The sequence below is a fragment of the Cheilinus undulatus genome, linkage group 22 (genome assembly GCF_018320785.1).
Source record: "Cheilinus undulatus linkage group 22, ASM1832078v1, whole genome shotgun sequence".
Classification (NCBI taxonomy): domain Eukaryota; kingdom Metazoa; phylum Chordata; class Actinopteri; order Labriformes; family Labridae; genus Cheilinus; species Cheilinus undulatus.
The window spans coordinates 20,239,938-20,260,926 of record NC_054886.1 but is presented as its reverse complement, the minus strand read 5'-3'; positions in this window follow the sequence as shown (position 1 = coordinate 20,260,926).

Below are 20,989 nucleotides of genomic sequence, written 5' to 3'. Positions count from 1 at the left end.
AACTGCAGAAAAAGGCTGGCATAATAAACCACGAGGTTGTGTGCATGTATCAAAATGCTTCATTTAGGCTCTAATTCAAATTGAAAAACAATATAGGCTCATAATGGTGACATGATTTGCTCATGCTTGTTTTCAGCAAAAGGCTTCGCTTCAAGCTGAGGAGCTCTTAATTTGAGGAGCCGGGTCATTTTGCATATTTCGAACAAAAACAACATTATATTGGTCACAAAAGCTAAATACAAAGCAAGCAGACTGAAATATTCTGTTTTCCCCAGACACCCTGAAACAAATGGTTCTCCACTGGAAATGATAGAGGAAAGCAAGGGAAAATAGGATCCAAATTGTCCATCAGTTTTGTCAGATTTAACATGAAGTGGATTTTATTTGAACTTTAAATTGAAGTAGCTGGAGGAAACAGAGGCTGTTTATTATTTCCACTGGTTTTGGGATTTGTGGTACTTTTCAGATACACCTCCCACTGCTACAAAGAATAAAGGTTTAGATTTACTTTAACAAAATACAGTTTGATAAAACAACTTTACAGCTGCATACAGTACAGTGCCAATAAAAAGTTTCATAAATCAGCCACGGTCGACATAATTTGGTTGTTTTGACAAAAAGATATCACAAAAGAAAACTCTTCAAAGGCGAAGTAAAAACAGATTTTTAGTAAGTAATGTCAATTACACAAGAATATGTAAGTGACTGCATAAATATTCACCTCCTTCAAGTCAGAATTTAGGAGATGCACCTTCAGCTGCAATCACAGCACTGAGTCTGTTTGGTCTGAGCTCTGGACAGTGCAATTTTACTCCATTCTTCTTTGCAAAACTGCTCAAGCTCTTTCAAGTTGCACAGGGATCAGGCGTGAACAGCCCTTTCCAGAAAATGCCCCTTGTTGTCCTTAAACCTTTTCTGTTTGGCTTTCACTGTATGCTTCAGGTCATTGTCCAAGCTGTAATTCTCTTGCAGAATGAATAAGATTGTCCTCCAGGGTAAGAAATATTACCAACTGTCATTGCAGCACATCAGTCTAGCAACTATTGAACCACTGGTCAAGCTTCTTAGAAAAGTTCCCAGCTCATCTTCCTGCTATTCTTACTTTTTAGTTTGGGTGTCCTCCAAGCCTCTCTTTATTGCACGATTCATGTCCAGCCATAAAGGCTATTACCGAGCACTTTAAAGTGACAAAAGATGTGATGTGAACAAGAAACAGGGAGGCCATTATCACCGTCTGGGGCCAAGCTGTGGTGCCAAGTCCAGCTGGTACCAGCGGCCCCCCGGCAGTGCCCCCACAGCGAGGGAGCGTCTGCAGAGTAACACTTGGGTCTCATGAGTGTCCAGGAGTTGCGCTGAACACCATCACGATTTAATGAGGTGACAGTGCATTGTATCAAGCGCTGGTGGGGGGTCCACTGCTGCCTTCCACTGTCGCCTCATTAAAACCCTTTTAATGGGCTCTGAGGAGGGCAAACCTCCTCCAACTGGCTTAACGCTTCCTCAGGTTGTCAAAGAAAATTATTTTTGTTTAAGGACAAACTTGCCATTCAGCAATGAAATATTGATTTGAGTAACTTCAAGGTTGTTGCTGGCTGGCAGTGGTAAAATGGAACAGTGTCTCGGGGGCGGATGACTTCGAGGAACCCCAAGAATAAGAAAGAGTGTGGGCTTTTGTTACACACTGAGCATGTTAAAGAGGTATGAGCTGATAACACCGTTGAAACTCCATCACTACTCAACACAGTTTGGTCTATAGTTTTAAAAAAGGAAATAAATAAAGACTGAAGAGGCAATCATTTGGACAAAGGGGGAAAATGTCTGCAAAAGTGATGGACTTTTTGTATGAAACACCATGGCATCATCAGCATATACATAAATCAAACTGCACCTTATATTTAAAAACATTCTCCAGCATCTGCTTCTTTAGTTTATGATTATCAGGTGTTTTGCATATATTAAATTTACACCTAAAAAAGAAAGTCAAGGTAAATATGACAGTTTTGCAGACCTGCACGTAGAGGTTTGTTTTGTTTTGTTTTTCCCAAGTAATACTAACTACATCATTAGCCTTGTTTAGATTACTTTGTATTCCAGAGAAAGGCAAATGCCTTCCTCAGATTTAGTGCCATTTCTTTGGAAGGTTGCGTGTCATAGTAACGGGTAAATGGTAGCTCTTTCAAAAGATGGGGCCAAATGATACGTTAATTAGTCTGACAGTAATTGTGTATTTACTCAGTTAATGAGTGCAGATGCTTAAAAGTAGATAATAGGCCAGAATGTCCTCAAGGTAGTGTAATTAACATAAAATGAGCTTTCTTTTCCAGACAGGCATGGTCACACTGCTTATCCAGGTGTATGACACAGAGCCCTGAGTAATGAATATAATGTGTTTAATGTCATTTAAAGACTTAAAATACATCCAGTGTTGATGGGAATGAAAAAATCTGGTCACACTGTTTAGAGACATGCTGCCCGGATCTTCTTGTACTTCTGCTATAAATGTGAGTACAAGTTAAAGATGTCTTCAGGAAGCTGATATTAATACTGATACCGCTTCATGACCATCAGTGACAAGACTGATCATTTCTATGTTATTTATAAAGCTTTTAAGAGCTGTTTTAAGGCAGATGAAGCCAAATGAAAACTATAGTAACAGTGCCAGAACAGCCTTTTCTTAACTGTTATAGGGCAAATACATTTTCAATGATTTTCATATAATTTAATAGGAATTTGTTCGAAAGTTTGGGGGAATTTACTGGTGTTTATTATTGTATTTTCAAGAAATTGTTGGGAAGATAGTTGTATATTTTTGGGGTTGTGGGAGAAATTTGCAGTGTAATTTATTGGCATTTTCATTGGGATTTTGGAAATGTATTTGTGATTTAGAAGTAGTTCTATGAACTTGACTTGGAATTTGGCGGATACTCATATGAAATTTTCAAGAATTTTCCTAAATACCTAAAGGAATTTAGATTTTTGGGGGAATTTTTGAAAAGTTATTTTTAGGCAAATATTCAGGGAGATGATTGTACGTTTTGAAGGTTTCATCAGAAGTTTTGAGAAAAAATTGTTCTTAAAAATTGACAGGAAATTTGGGGATCCTTATTTGATATTTTTAAGAACTTTCATAGAAATTAAATGGAATTTGTTTGGATGTTTTGGGGAATTTGCTGGTATTTTTTAAGGTATATTCAAGAGTACTGAGAAATGGTTGAATTTTTGGAGAGTTTCATTCAGAAGTTTGGGGGAAAATTTGCAAAATATGTAATGGCATTGTCATGGGGATTTGGGAAATTTTAAAGAAATTCAATAAAAATTCTTGAAAATTTGACTGGGAATTTGGGAGATCTTCATTTTAAAATTTTAAGAATTTTCATGAATATTCAAGGAGATGTGTTTGGATGATTTGGGGAGTTAGCGGAGAAACTTTTAAGTGTTTTTCAAGGAAATTTAGGAAATTGTTTATAAATGTTAAGGAATTTGACTTGAAATTATCTTTTTCTTTGATATTTGACAAAGATAACATGGGAATTTCTGGGATTGTGATTGAAATTTTCAGAACTTTAAGGTATTTCTATGAAACTTTATGACATTTTTTATTAATGTTTAGGACATTTGGATGGAAATTTTTTTCGGGGCGGGGGCTTTGACATTCTCAAGAATTTCATGGAAATTTCAGGGTTTGGATGTTTGGGGGAATTTTCTGTCATTTTTATGAAATCTGGGGGAATGTATTTGGAATTTTTTGGGGAACTTTGATTTTTAAAAAAGAGAAATTTGCTTTTAAATTTTAAGGAATTTACATGGAATTTTTGGAGAAACTTTTATTGAAATGTTTAGGCACTATGATCAGTTCTTACTCAGGTGTCGGGGGGTTAATATTCATATTAATGGGGATAAACCTGTTCATTTACCTTGTATTTATCTCCTTTTGAAGATATGGCACTCAACACAGGGAGGGCCAGTGTTGACATTAGACTACTTTAGCCCACAATTATGCTCCTGTTGTATGTGGAAGGAATACTTTTAAGAGAAAGTAACAAAATAGAACTAGCCTACCAAATATAAAGGTCAGGGACTCCGTCAAATGAAGATGTTCACCTCAAACACTCACAAACAGAGAAACTTGTGAAGGGCAGCTGAAAGAGGTGGTTCCACCCACAAGTAATGATCTTAAAGCATACAACATCTTCAGTGTCTCCAGCTGTCCAGGAGAATCCCTCTCCATCGTTTTAAGCTATCATACTGATGTATAGCACTGCAAGCTTTCTTAACTTTCCATGTACAGAATGTGCACTACACAGGTTAATCGAGGGAATCTGTCAACAGGAGGATTTATCTAGTGAATTACATGCCCCTTTTGCCAGCCAGGAAGGGGTGAGGGTGGACAGAACAGTATGTTTGACAACATTCTAAAAAAGGTCTATAATAATGGACATTTAACTCATTTAGTGCCATTGACGTATACATACATCATTTAAAAACCAACACTTGAGTGCCATTGACGTATATATACGTTAAAGTGGTTTTTTTTTTTTTTGTCGGCTGGCACAAGGGGGCGCTCTCACGCTCCCTGTGAGTAATTTTGGGGCTTCTGGGATACATAGTTGGATGTCTGTGGTCAGAACACGGAAGAAATGGTAGATCAAACCACAGAGATAAGAGGTGGAGACCCTGGGGTCAAAGAGCAGAGCGATTGGAGGTAATCTAAGCTAAAAGTTCTAAAATAGATGCTGGAAGAAACTTTAAACCTTTGCCTGAGAAACTGCTTACTCACTGAAACCGACACTGGACTTAACAACAGCGAATCCAGGGATCAGCACGGCCATTCATCTGCCTATGCCGACCAAGAGGCTAAAGAATGCCATGAGGTCTCCCCCGTACGTCGGAGGAAAAAGGCACCCGCTATCCAGCTGGATGCATACGGCGACGACACTTCAGAGACGGACTTTTCTGACCCAGACTCTGAGAAATGACTGGCGAGTGAGCAGAGCGGATCTTGCTCTCCACCCCAGAGCGTTTGAGCTATTTAGTGTTTTCAGAGTCATAGGACAAAATATTCTGTGGGTCTTGAAAGATGACTCAAAAGGGCCAAAAACGCTGGCACAAGCCACTTTCCATTTTATTAAAGGGCTGGCACTCAATGAGTTAAACATGCCACTGCAGTCATAAAGGCACTGATCAATGGTCTTCAAAATGTATTGGTTTGAGCTGTTTTAGGGTTAGATGGCCGAGAGCAACAGTTTTTATTCAATGCTTTCAATCCTGTATTTGATAACGTTTAATTTAAATGAATGTTCTTAGTAAAAACAGTGACATTTGGCATTTCTTTCAGCCTACCTGCTTGGTGTCATGAAGCTCTACAGCAGCGGTGATCTGGCTTGGGACCCATAAGTGGGGTCGTGGAGCTGTGTTCAGTGGGTTACAAATCTGTTCCTGGAGAAAAAAAAAAAGAAAAAAGAAAAAAGAAAAAATCTATGATTTATGGAAGCCTCAAGCAGACATACAGTCATGGACAAAAGTATTGGCACCCCTTGAAATTTTCCAGAAAATACACCATTCCTCCCAGAAATTGTTGCACAAAAAAGCAGAAGAAAAAAGCCAAAATTGACATAATTTTACACAAAACTCAAAAATGGGCCGGACAAAATTGTTGGCACCCTTTTAAATCTGTGCATTGTATTTCAAGCATGTGATGCTCATATAAACTCACCTGTGGCAGTAACAGGTGCTGGCAATCTAGAAATCACACCTGAAGCCAGTTAGAATGTATAAAAGTTGACTCAACGTTTTGGTTGTGTGCCTGTGTGTGTCACACCAAGCATTTAGAAGAGAAAGAAGAGCCAAGAATTGTCTGAGGACTTAAGAAGCAAAATTGTGGAAAAATATGAACAATCTCAAGGTTACAAGACCATCTCCAGAGATCTTGATATTCCTTTGTCCGTGGAACTGTGGCTAATCTCCCTGGACGTGGGCGGAAGACAAAAATTGACAAAAGAATGCAACGCAGGACAGTTGGAATGGTGGATAAACATCCTCAGTCAACTTCTATACAAATTCAGGCTGTCCTGCAGACTCAGGGTGCATACATCATCATCTGAATGAGATGAAGCGCTATGGCAGGAGACCGTGGAGAACCCCACTGCTGACAAAGAGACATAAAAAAGCCAGACTGGAGTTTGCAAAAATCTACCTGAGTAAGCCTCAATCCTTCTGGGAAAACATTTTGTGGACATATGAGACTAAGGTAGAGCTTTATGGAAAAGCAGGTCATTCTACTGTTTACAGAAAACAGAATGAGGCCTATAAAAAAAAAAAGAACACAGTACCTACAGCTATAGTGGAGGTTCAAAGATGTTTGGGGTTGTTTTGCTGCCTCTGGCACTGGGTGTCTTGACTGTGTGCAAGGAATCATGAAATCTTAAGACTATCAAAAGATTTTGGGCTGCAATGTAGGACCTAGTGTCAGAAAGCTGGGTCTTCGTCAGAGGTGGCTGTTCCAGCAGGACAATGACCTGAAACATACCTCAAAATGCATCAAGAAATGGTTGGAGACAAAACGCTGGAGAGTTCTGAAGTGGCCAGCAATGAGTCCGGATTTAAATCCCATTGAACACCTATGGAGAGATCTCAAAACTGCTGTTGCAAGAAGGCACCCTTCAAATCTGAGAGACCTGGAGCAGTTTGAAAAAGGGTGGTCCAAAATTCCAGTTGAGAGGTGTAAGAAGCATTTTGGTGGTTATAGGAAGCGATTGGTTTCAGTTATTTTTTTCCCAAGGGTGTGCAACCAAAATATTATGTTGAGGGTGCCAATAATTTTGTCTGGCACATTTTTTTACTTTTGTGTAAAATTATGTCAATTTTGCATTTTTTCTTCTGCTTTTTTGTGTTTCTCCAATGCATATATAGGAAATTAAAATTAACATTGCAACAATTTCTAGGGGAAATGGTGTATTTTCTGGAAAAATTCAAGGGGGGGCCAATGCTTCTGTCCATGACTGTACATCATACTTTTTATTTTCCTCTGATAAAGACCACAATTTTCTTATGTTGATTGTGTCTACATGCCTAAATGCATTGCTGACATGTGATTGGCTGATCAGATATCTGTGTCACAAGCAGAAAAGCAGGTCTACCTTATGAAATGGTTGGTGAGTGTATTTTCCTTACAAATATCTCTCAAGGACAATAGCGTTGAAGTTCAAGTGGATTTTCCAACAAGGTAGCTAAGACTGGAGATTCTTGAAAAAGCACTTACCATGGAGAAATGAGTAACAATCACTTGTTATACTTCAGAACTGTTTAGCGAAAGTGAGTATACAGGCTGTACAGAAACTGTCAGTTGACCTCTGGACAGTTCTTATATGAAATGCTGAGAATGCAAAGACTTTGATTGGATTTATGCTGCCATTACAATTTCTGTCACTCTAAAATGAAAAACGTCAAGAGGATGACCTCCATAGTAGCGATTCTAGTGACAGTGAAGGACACTTCAACCACTGCTAATCTTTTTAAAAATGTAATACGTTTTTCCACAGACTGCCAGCCTCTGAAGAGGGAGCTGACATTCAGACAGCCCCGTCAGAAAGTCTGGAAACAAAGTTAAGGGATGAGTTTTTGTTTCTTTCTTTTTTCTTAACAAATGCACATTTATCATGTGTCGCGCTCGCTGAAATTGAGAGACGAACCTGAAATCCCTGAATGATTTTCGCACAGAGGCACTTTCTGCGATGTGAGGGGAAGCTATAAGTCTTCAAAACAGCAGTTATCCTCAGCAATCTATAAACATACATCATCCGGTAACAACACATTCATCACCCAGTGGCAGGAAAAGAGCTGAGGAAGGGGAGGTTTGCGTAATACCTCTGATTAAATCCCAGGAAAGCGGCACAAAAAGTTACATTCTCAAGCAAAAATCATTTGTTCTTGGCAAATTAGTGTGGGCAGGTGCTATTATTCTCGCATGAACTCTTTGGCTTTGGGAGAAAAATTCATCTTTTCAGAAATAGGAGAGTGCAAATCACTGTGAAGTTATTCAATCACTACCAAGTGATTCAAGTAAAATTACCTTTTCGCTTTGTATGCAACTACTGAGCAGCTGTGTGGATGGCATTTAGAACAATGATAGGCTGTCAAAAAGAAGCTGCCCTCGTTCAGAGCAGAAAGGATCACCAGATTTGAAACTTACTGGACTCAGTGGTGCTGCATAATTTCACTTTAAAGCTCCTATGAAGAATTTTTAGCTGCTTTGAAAATAACTGCCATTAATGTTTAAGCTTCTTTATGACCTCCCAAAGCTAGCCAGACCATTAGAAACTACACTGATTGTTCCGTTTTGTCCCCTTTAAATGCTGTAAAAAATACATTTTACTTATTAGGAAACAAAGCCATCCAAACCAACCTGGCCCTTTGTGAAAAAGCAACTGCCCCCTAAACTTAACAACTGGTTCTGCCCTTGGTGGCAACAACTGCAAGCATATGTTTGCAATAACTGTGAGTGAGTGAGTGAGTGAGTCTTTCACATTGCTGTGGAGGAATTTTGGCCCACTCTTCTTTACAGACTTGTTTTAATTCAGCCACCATGTTGGATTTTCATGCATGAACAGCCTGTTTAAGTTCATGACAGCATCTCAGTCAGACCCAAGTCCAGACTTTGACTAGGCCACTGCAAAATGTTCTGTTTTTGAGCCAATCAAAAGTGGACTGACTGGTGTTTTTCTGACCATTGTCCTGCTGCACTTCCAAAGTGAACTTGAGGTCATGGCCTGACATTCTCCTTTAGGATTTCCTGGTGGAGAACAGATTTCATGTTTCCGTCAAGCACAGAGAGTCATCCATGTCCTGAAGCAGAAGGTAGCCCCAGAACATTCCACTAAGTCCACCATCTTTTACTGTTTGTATGACGTTGTTTTTATGAAATGCTGTTCATTTAATGCCAGATGTAACAGGACACACACCTTCCAAAAAAATTAAATTCATTCAACTGAGACAACTTTTTTTTCAGAAAGAATAAAATAATTGTAAGAGACAAAAAAACAGCAAATGCAAAAATAGGTTAAAGTGGCAAAAGGGCAAACAGTGGCAAAAAATGGGTTTTAAATTGGCAAAAAGGGCAAAATTCAGTAAATAGTAGCAAAAATTAGTTGGTGAAATGTACAATAAGTGGCACAAAAGTGGTGAAAAGCTGCATTAATTGTCAAAGAAGTATTAGGATGGCAAAATGGAGTTGCAACAATTGGAAAAAAGGAGCAAAAACACTTGCAAAATGGGTGAAAATGGGCAAAATTGGAAAAAAAGCAGAAAAAAGTGGCAAGAAAGATTGCAAAAATAGGCAAAAGTGGAAAAAAGACGTTGCAGAAATTGGCAAATATTTGCAAAAAAAGACAAAGGGCAACAAATTGGCCAAAATTGGTCAGAAGTGGCAAAATTGGCAAAATACAGGAAAATAATTGCAAGTACGGCCAAAATTTGGCAATAAATGGCCAATAGGGAAAAAGGTGGCAAACAGCGGCAAAAAAGTGGAAAAATAGGTGAAAAGGCACAAAGACATGCTCAAAGTGGAAAAAGTGAGTGTAAAAGGGCAAAGAAAGTGGGAGAAAATTGAAATGGGTTAAGAATGGCAAATATTAGCAACAAAAAGTGGCAAAGTGGGCGTAAATGGGCAAATATGGAAACAGGAAAAAAGGGGCAAAAGGGGATAAAAAAGAGACAAAAGTGGCAAAGATGGGTGGAAAAGTGCAAAAACAGGACAAAGTGGAAATATGAAATATGTGTGGTTTGATGGAAAATGCCTAGTTTGGCCAGTCTGATACCGAGACAAAACTGAGTCACAATGCTCTCAATTCCAAGACAAGACCAAGATATTCAAAACGTGGTCTCAGGACCAGGTCTACTCTTGAGTAATACAACACTACCACAGGGAGCAAGTGTCCAGCTTTGTGGATGGCTTCACTCATGGTGCAGAAATGTTAAAAAAAAACAAAAAAAAAAAAACAACATGAACAATCCATTAGAACCAGAGCGAAGGAATCCAGGAAGGGATTACGGTACAACAGGAAACATCTGAACCCATTTAAACACAATTAAATGCATCTAAAAACATCCAAATATATCAAACACGTAAATAATCTGCCCAAGGGCGTGATGGGAAAACTATGCCCCCAAGATTTGAAATGGCAGTGGGCAGGGCTTAGATCAATTGACTTCCTACGGATTTAGAATTACACTGAATGGATCAACCCTGTCAGATAACTCTGACACTGACAACCATTTCACTCAGGATGAAGTTAAAACCACACTCTGAGAGTTAAAATCAGAAATGCTGAACACTCAGAATTCAATACTCCAGTTTTTTAGCCATGGCCATTTTACATACACTCCAGCACCAGTGCTGAATGACTTTGATCTGCAGTATGATGTAAAAACATTTTTGAAAAGTCGAGATGATTCAAGAAGTGCTATATAATCTCAGGCCCATATTTAACCTGCAGGTGAAGCAGCCCTTCACAGTAAAAGCCCCCTCGGCATTGTGGCTGGTCATTCAATAAGATCTTTGTTCAGGCAAAAATAACAGAAGTAGGCACCAAACACAGGGCGATATAACCTCTGCACACTGTCAAACTGTACAAACTCAAAACACCGCCATTAAAACCATAGTTAAGACAGTCTTTCGTTGGGTCAAAGATCTGTAGCTTTCTTTAAAGGACACAGTTTGTATTGTTTTTAATCACATGGTATGAAAAGGTGAAAAATTTGGACAGCCTTACTGTCAAACTTCCACCAGCAACACCTCAGTGTGTTTAACTGACCCTCTCCTGCAAAGCGCTCCTGAATGCTGCTGCAATATGAATAAATAAGCAAACATACGCTCATCTTGTGCCCCCTCTCGCAGCGTACAGTTCTGAACTCAATTTCACACTCCACTGCCTTCTCAGACAATTTAGACAGGCTGATGCCAGCAGCAGAAAGTGAAGAGACAATGCATTTATTTATCGACTTTTTGGCAGAGGGGAGGATTTGTCAGACTGTGTGTGTGTCAGAGGAATGAGAGTTGGTATGTGTGCGTGTTCATGTGCCCATGCTCCTATATGTGACAGAGACACATCGCTGGGAAGCAAGAGAAATGTGATTCAGCCCCAAAGAGACACAGAGAGAGCGTGCTGGAGAGGAAGAGCGAGACAACGGGCATATCCAGGGGAATTGTTTTCTTAGTCACTCATCCGGTGTTCGTCCCGGCGCTTCAGCAATGTGTCTGAGGAGGACATGAAATGCTCCACGTCCACCGAGAGACAAACTCCACCCTGAGAATGCTGACAAATAAAAAATGACTGCCATCGAGCTTAAATACAAACAGAACAACGGTCACAACAGCTCCATGTAAATACTGTACAGAAACACATACTCCTCATGTTCTATGCACCAAGTATCATCCAGCTGTTTAACTGCTGCTTTCAGGCAAACCCATACTACAAGGGTTTGTCAAATCTGGCTGCATCACACACCTCAGGATAAGCTGCACACCTACTCCCCATCCAATCGCAAACATACACACACTACCAATAAATAAATATCAAAGTGGTGACCACGTGTGATAGCTGGACCAACGTGCTATTTGATGGGGTTTTGTGAGATCTCACGTGGTTTCATGAGGAGCAGATGTACACAAACAAAAACACACTAAAGAAAATGGAGAAAAAGATAACATTTACGTTTATTATTGTAAATTTGAAGTTTGGTTGTGCAGACGAGGATGAAAGTGTTAGCCCCAGATGAAAAGTTCCCTTTTATTAAGGCATTTCCTGAGTGATGTTATACAGAGCAGAAGGATTTTTAACACAGCGTTTCCAAACATCCATGTTTTATTTTGGATGCTTACATTATCTACTTTGCACAAAGAAAAAATAAGTTTAAATGAAAAACTGGCAAAAATGGGTTGAAAGAAGCTATAAAGGGTAATCAGTGGCCAAAAAAATGGTTTAAATTGGCAAAAAGGGTCAAAAGCAAGTTGCAGAAATGTGCAACAAGTGCCAAAAAATGTCAAAAAGGTGGAAAGTGGCATCAAAGTGGCAAAATAGGTTAAGGTGGCAAAAAGAAGAGGCAAAATGTTGCAACAATATTGCAAATAGGTTGCATTATTGAGTTAAAAATTGCCAAATTGTTTTTTTAAAAGCCGCAAACCATGGTAAAAATGGGTGAAAAGGGGCAAAAATGGACAAAAAGCACAACAATTGGCAAAAAAGATTGCCAAAATAGGCAAAAGGGCCAACAATGGTAAAAAAAAAAAAAAAAAAAAGGGTGAAAAAATAGCAGAAAGAGGCAGAAAAGGGGCAAAAAAGGCTGCAAAAATGTGAGAGTGGCAAAAATATAGTGAAAAAAAATAAACAAAACAAATGCCAAATTTTCAAAAAAAAAGTTGCAGAAATGTATAACAAGTACAGAAAAATAGCAAAAAAGTTAAAAGTGGCATCAAAGTAGCAAAATGGGTTAACGTGGCAAAAAGAAGTGGCAAAAAGTTATAATAATATTGCAAAATTAGGAGAAAAGTTTCATTATTGAGTTAAAAGTGGCAAAATAGTTTTTCTAACAAGCAGCAAAACAATGGCAAAAATGGACAAAAAGCAATAAATGTAGCAAAAAAGATTGCAAAAATGCGCAAAATGGAAAAAAGCACAAAAGGATGAAGCAGAAATGGGCAAGAAAGTGGCAAAAATGGTTCAAAAGTGGTAAAAACTGTCAAAAAGGAGAAAATTTATTTCAAAAATGTTAAAAAATGACAAAAGTGGAATAAAAGTGGTAAAAAAAAATTGGCAAAATAAGCAAAAAAAGGGAAAAGGGGCAAAAAGCAGAAGATAGTGGCAAAAGAGGGCAAAAAGTGTCTATAAAAGGCAAAACTTGGCATAAACGGGGCAAAAAGGGGTAAAACAGATTGCAGAAATGGGCAAAAAGTGGCATAAATGGGTTAAGAGTGGCAAAAACTTGGCATTAAAGCAGACAAAAAGCAGAAAAAGTGGCAAAAACTGTCAAGAATGGCAAGGAAAAAAGCAGTCTAAGGGGCAAAAAATCCAAAACTGGGCAAGAAAGTGGCAAAAATTGGTCGGGTGAGCAGGCAGGTGCCAATATGGGCTAAAAGTGGCAAATAAAGGGAAACAGGCAAAAAAGCAAGAAGTGGTAAAAATGGGCATAAAAGGCAAAAGCTGGATAAAAGTCAAAACAAGTGGAGAAAAAAGTAGTGGCAAAACACTCCTGACACACCTTATGCATTGACATCATCAATAAATCAGAACTGGGCAGGGTCCATCCTCTTGGGTTTACAGCGGCCCAGCCAATTTCTTGGGGGGTGACTGCTCGCTTAAACTGAAGCTTTGAGCTTCAGCTGTTTTACAGAATTGTTTACTTAAGTCTAGTTGGCTAAACACAATTATAATTTAAATTTAATCAGATGGGAAGTTATTTGCCTGGGAAAATCCCTAACAGACAGCAAGCCCGTGATGCTATGTGATGCTATGTGAAGCTACGTGATGCTATGTGAAGCTACGTGATGCTATGTGATGCTACGTGATGCTATGTGATGCTACGTAATGCTATGTGATGCTATGTGATGCTATGTGATGCTATGTGATGCTACGTGATGCTATGTGATGCTACGTAATGCTATGTGATGCTATGTGATGCTATGTGATGCTACGTGATGCTACGTGATGCTATGTGATGCTACATAATGCTATGTGATGCTACGTGATGCTATGTGATGCTATGTGATGTTACTTGATGCTACGTGATGCTATGTGATGTCTGACGCTCGTATGTTAGGACACGTTGTTACGGGCTGAACTGCTGCGACCCACAGTGGCCCCACGGAGAAGAGCAGTGCAGTAAAGTTACAAAGTCAAAGTCAAGTGCTGAAACATGTCTAAATATAGTGCTGATAATATCAAGGTAGTTCCTTCTCTTCCAGAATTAGTTCAATTATCTGGTACGAATGTCCTATACACTATAGCTTTTATGCTGACAGTCCAGCAGGTTTTCTTATAAAGGTGACCAGCATCTCCTGTGGCTTGTAAACTCACCACTACTCCACCTCATACAACCCCACTTTAAAAAAAAAAAAACTATCCCTTTAAGGTAAACTTTGCTGCTTCAATTTACCGTTCATCCTCTCATTTTCATAAATCTCTCACATGTCCTTCAACTTGAAGTTTCATGCTAAAAAGCTGGAGTATCTTTGAGAACCATGAAGAATATTTTTACAGTGGGAACCATGGAGGTATAAAAATAGAAATGGAGGCTTTCAAGATGAGAGGAGGATGCTCTCTGTTGAATTAAGGTCATATTTTCTTTGCCATTCCTGTTAAAAACAATTTGTGTGCTTAATTTGCATTCTTGGACATGACTGATTTTTTCAAACCTTTCTGAAGTCAGACTTTTTAAACTCTCCACTCCACCTGAAACCAGAACATTGTAAGTAAAAGCAAAAAAGCTGCAGTACCCCTTTAAAGCATGAAGAATAATTTCACAGTGTGGCACCATGGAATAAAATCAGTATTTAAACAGAAAGGGAAGCTCAGAAGTAAAGAAGAGAATGCTTTCTTTTGTGAATTAAAGACATGAGACCATTACCCTGACTGCATTTCTCGCCTCACCCTGTCAGCCTCTTTATGCACAGGGTAAAAAAGAAAAAGCAGCCCTGGCTGCTCTTAAAACAGATCTTTAAGTCTTTATTTTCATATCAGTTGCACACACTTTGCAAAGTGACGTCAAGGACAAAACCTTTAAGCTGGCAGGAGGAAAATACGGCCTTGCCAAAAAAGAAATTCTGCCAGGAAATTATTCAAAGCACAGCCGGTATGAGATTTCTGCTCAAGTAGGAAGAAGTGGGGGTTCAGGTTCACTGAGCAGTTCCTTATCACAAAGACTTTGGGTAATTGACTCAGACATATCAAATAAACTTTCCCTAAAACTCACGAGTAAGCAGGTATGACATTCTAATGGGCTTCTTCATTAAGTCTTTCAGCAGGGGGTAATGTGTTTGAAATTAATGTGGCATTTTCAACTCCAAAGACTTTCAGTCTTCAGTTATTTCCCTGCTCCTAATACTCGCCGCTGGTCTAATTTATGCACAGTTGTGATCTAATACAAAGCCGTGTTTTCTAAGCCGCTGGAATCCGACATCTAACACCGAACAACACGCACATGTGCGCTCATATCAGCGCTGGGAAAAGAGCAGCAGAGGAGCCGGTGGGACATAAACAGGTATCTGGTTTGAGCAGAGATTTCTCACTGCGAGAGGAGTCACAGGGTCAAATCTTCTTTCAGGCTGTGGATGATACTTTCTAAGTCCAGTTTGTGAGCTATTGAGCAGGGATGTTCTTCATTTGTGTGAGGATTACCTAACATTTTCTACAAAATATGCACAAATGGATGCAAAACTTTCTAGTTAAGGCAAAATCTGGCAGTGAAAAGTATTAAAACATGTAAAAATATCTAAGCAGAAGTGTCTCCTTTCTGTCTTGATGATGCTTGAAATGGCAAAAATGCAAAAGATGAATGTAGAGCATGCTTAAGTACATGAAAACCAGTTTAAAACATGCCAGCAAAGAAGGATGAGCATCATCTTCTTTCACTGCAATATGAAGGGGTTAGTCTTCCCCAGTTGAGTTTTATCCAACACTCTGTGCTATGATCATCATTTCTCACTAAGCAGAAGCTCCCCGGATACTCCCCAGAGAGCGGCATTGAGCTGTACGGGTGCCTCTGCCACGTTGCCATGGAAACATTCCCATGGCATGGCCCATTACAGAAACAGACACTTACACATCATTTGGGGGGGGGGGGGCTTTCTGGAGAGAATATTTTTCAACCCTTAAGTGAACAGAAAGCAATAAATCTGGACTTTTTGTTACAGGCACAAGGGATGAGAGGAACTTTTTAGAGCTTTTTGTGCAACATTTAATTCCTCAAAGATATTAAAAGCAAATCAGGGGTTTTCTGGAGGATGGAAGTGCTGAAAACAAACCACAAAGGGGTGTTTTTAGAAAATACAGAACAAGAATGCATCATAATATGATAATTAACTCCAAACTGCTGACTCCTTTCATCAGGCCTAAATTGAAAATAACAAACAACCCTCCTGGCAGCCCCCTAGCCTTAGCATCCGTGTCCTCCATCACCTAAATTAGGACCTTGATGAGGTTAAGTGCAATGGCAGCCCCCGTCCCACTTGTTTCCCATACTCAGCTGTGGGGAGTCATTATTCCAGAGGCTCTGCTGGCTTTTGATTAAGTCACGTTTTATTATCCCATCTCTGCATCCTTCGTAATGAGTCTGGCGTATGGATGATAAAGCTTTGATAGACAATCCAACATGGCTGTTATGACTTTGAGTCATCTAAGTTAAATAAAAAGGCTTTGAGGCTAAGTCTTTGTGGTGGTATGGTGTTTGTTTACCGCAGAGGAGAGAGAAAAAAAGTTCCACCGTGGGTAAAAAGGCTGCAAATACCACACCCACTTTGAGCAAATATGTACATCTTAGATGGAATAACATTGGCCCAATTTTAAAGATTTATATTTGTCTTTTCATGCCTTTAATAACAGAGGAGGACAGCGGACAGAATTGGAAACAGGAATGAAAAAGCAGAGGAGAGACATACGGTAAATTGCCACAGGCCAGATTCAAACCCAGGCCAACTGCGTACATGAGCGCACCTTAAACCACTAGGCCACCTGCACCCCACATCGCCCCCATTTTAACTTCTCTCCATTACTTTTAAAGCACTAAAGGGTCTGGCTCTAAGATATATTTCAGAATTGTTAACTCCCTCAGATCCTTGGTGGGGGTCTCCTGGTTGTTCCAAAGTTGAGACTTAAAACCATACTGTTAGTTCAGGCAGGTCACGGAGTCAAGCGCTGCCATATAGCTGAGATCAGCTGATCTCACGCAAGCCTCATCAGCTGATGGCCAGTTGATTTGCTCTAAGCACGCTATTGGCTAATTGCGCTCATGTTGCCATATCTCAACTGTTCTTGCATGGCTATTCTTCGCTATTCTTCTTCGCTGCTCTTTCTGCAAGCTGCTTGTTGCAACCTTCCTCCACCCCAGCTCCTCCTCTGTGCTTTAGCTAACGTAATCAATGTCATTCTGTTGTCACCGATGCCTGCTCTGGGTTTACTACTGCTTCTCTCCCTGCCTTATGCTTTCCTTTTAAGCCTCCTATAGACTGTGCACTTTTAGAAATCTTACTTGTGTCTGGCATGCTACACAGTGAGATATGAATCTCATATGACATCTAGTTTGATGTGTGCAGCCTGAATGATGACAACTCCTACCAAAAGCAAATGAATCACAGGCTACAATAAAAACAAGTATGCAAGAAATGAACGTCATCATTGTTCACCACATCAATGTGCATCAGCCGCCTACACCGCCAGTGGAGTGGTAAAAACTGAAGCAAAGCAAAATCAAAGCAGTATTGTAGAAAAACATCTGAGATCAAGATTTTCCTCCTTGTTGGAATCCCACAAACATCTGCGTTTGGCATCATCTTCATTCTAATGCTAACTTGTTTGATAGCACCATCAACATTCATCGTTATGCCATTTCTTGCTACATTCTTATTGTTTGGTTAGTTGATGTAGGTTGTAGCAGCAGTCACAATGTGAGATGGTCATCCTAAAATTCTGACACTTTCAGAATTTTATCTCAGGCTTTCTTTGTTCACAAGACCATCACAACTGTCAGCCTGTGCAACACAGGGCGACCATTTTAGAGCCACCACCATTGACCACTATCTATTTTTTTATCAGCATTTTTAATATTAAATGTAAAAAGAGTGCAAGTACCAAACCTACCTTTATAAAACATGTACATCTCAGATAGAATCAAATCACCCCAATTTTAGCATCTCTACATGGGCTTCCTCATTTTAGAATTGATTTGAAGATTTTACTTAGTACTTTTAAAAGGGCCTGACTCCAAGCTATATTTCAGAATTATGAACTCTCTGTCAGCCAGCCTGCAGCCTCATATCCTCGAGTGGGGGGCTCCTGTTTGTTCCAAAGTGGAGACTTAAAACCAAAGGTGATAGGGTCTTTTCAATCAGCGCCCCTTGACTTTGGAACGACCTACCTGATGAACTTAAGTATGCAGATTCAGTAACATCTGTTAAATCACTTTGTAATACTCAGGCAGGGAGCTCTTAATACAGCAGTGAAATTAGGGTTTCTAACATTGTACTTATTTTTAAAATTTTCTGCATTTTCATAAATAAATCTGTATCTGGAAGCATTGGGAGTGTAATTTTCAAAATACATCACATTTTCACAGTTTCCACATCAAATATGTTGTCTTTGTGCTATTTTCAGTCAAGTTTGGGGATCAATGTTTTGCAAATCATCATATTCCATTTTTTCTTTTTTTTTTTTTTTTACATTTTGCACAACATTTATGAAATGGGGTTGTACTTACTCACAGCTCACATGTTTTAACCATCGGTCATCGCTCACATCCTGGACACTGATTGCTCTATTATGACATATCATTACCGCTGTGACTAATGAGTCACCTAGGAATAGGTGGAGGTGAGGTTATCAATATCGAGCAGCGCTATAATAGGTGGACCTTTGCAATGAATACGGGATGACTCATGATGGATCTTTTGGTTTCACTGTGTGGATTTTCAGAGTGACTCATCACTTCCATATGACCTTTAATTGGGCAAAGTGATAGTCGATTCATCTTTGCAGGAAAAATGTTAATATAGCTCTATTGTGAAGTCTTATGGGGGTGTGTTTGCCTGGGACTCATTAGTTTGGGTTGGACCAGATTTCTTTTTTCTTTTTTCTTTTTTTTTAAGGCAAGGGGAATGTTGATTAATGTTTGACTCACTTCCGACTCACCTTGATTAATTCTGGAGAAATCATTGTAAGCGCTGAACTATTTTAGCCTCTGACAAACAAATAGTTCATTTCCTCGGCTCATGACAACCGGCGAGGTGCAGATTCATTCCACTTTGACATTTCTACCCATCAACATGGCACCAAATGTTTGTGGTCTCATTTGTAACCATAACATATGCAAACATCGCCTGGCAGTGCATTATTTTGAAAAGGGCATTGCAAAAACAACTCCCAGCCACACATGAAGAAAACTCACTTCCTTAAGCAGATTGAGTAGGAGTTGGATTTGATCCAGAAGCTCAAGGCACTTGGACACGAAGATAAACAGCCACCTCTTCTCCTCCCAGCACGCCGACTCCATTTACCAGCAGGCCCAATAACACCTGTTCCTGCTGTGGAACATACCAGAAAGGACATTTCAACATCTGTCCCCAAAACACTCATTGAATTTATGCAGGCTTTCACATTATGGATATGGTGAGCAAACTTTCAAAGGCAAAACTTTAGACATTCATTAATTATACAAGAAAATACAAACATTATCTAACTTTAAGAACTACTCATTAAAGTTGACACAGATTTATCAGTAACTAATGAGAGTCACAGTCAGAAACAAAAGCAGGTTTAAACTTACAAGTTAAACAATTGTTTAACAGCTGAAGTATAATGCTGGGTCAAAATATTGCTTGTTGTGTTTAAACGCCTAAAAAAAACGGAAAAAGCACATTTTTCAAAGGTTCAAGGCGTGCGCCATGGACACAGTTGACCTGGGTTCGAATCTGGCCTGTGGCACTTTCCCGCATGTCTCTCCCCAGCTCTCTCATCCCTGTTTCTGAGTCTATTCACTGCCCTCCTCTGTCAATAAAGGCATGCATGAAAAGCCAAAACAATAAATTTTTAAAAATGTCTACTGTGAAAAAAAAAAAAAAGAATTCAAAAATTACATTAAAACATTTTTGCCCAAATTTTTGGATTATTTCTTTTCATTAACTTGAGTCCTGTCAAAAACTGTGAAATATTTGAATATTTTGGGGATTTTAATGCTGCAAAAATCCATGACTGTTTTCATAAAAAAAATCAAAAATTCAAAAAACAGAAAATGAGCAATTCTTAAAACAACCATAACATCTTGCAGCTAAAATGGCATTTAAAGGGTTAAATTACCGTAAAAATTTACGTACGTGGTAGTTTTGGAAAGGGCTGAAGTCAATGAAAAGAATTAAACCAAAATATGGCCAAAAAATATTTTTAAATTACTACTTTTAATCAATTGTCCACAAACAGCTTTTTAGTGTAGTACAGATGTAAAAAGTCAACAATAGGCTGTTCAACAAATACATCTGAAATTTCAAAATTAATCAAGAAAAGAAAAAAATTATGATTTTAAAAAAGTGCCATTTGCTGCAAGACAGAAAAATTATCACAAAATAAAAGTGAAAAATCCACCCTTTTGGACAAACATGCTCTGAGTGGTACTGGAGGGTTAAGGACAAATGTAGCCTCTTGAGAGACCATTCTTTAAAGGCATGGCCACTGAAGAACTGTGATTTGGTAAAAGGTTACTGTGACATCACAATACTTAAGGCCCCCTTTGGTCCCAGAATGTCAGTGTTTTTTAATATGTTGTTCACACAAATTTGAAATCACAGTGACTATATTTATATCCTATAAACAAGAGATGAACATGAGGCGTATTGATCTTGCTACTGGACCTCCCAAATCTAATCAGTTCATTTTTTAGTAAGAAAGGACATTTGTGCAAAGTTCCGTGAAAATCTCCCCAAGCATTCTTACAAAAATGGTCTGCATATACACAAAATCTTTAAACATAATGTATCTTGCCCTGGCTATTGAGGGCACAAAGGAATTAAAAAAATAAATACTAATAATCCTACAGTTGGGGAGCTTAAATAGAGTGAGATAAAGATAGAAACTTGCAAATGCAACTTGGGCGGTATTTTTGATACGGTTTAGCCAAAAATTTCCCAGGTACACAGTATTGCTGTCAGGTACAAAAAAAAAAAAAAAAAATATATATATATATATATATATACACACACACACACATACAAGCACTTGTCAGCATGCATGCACAAGTA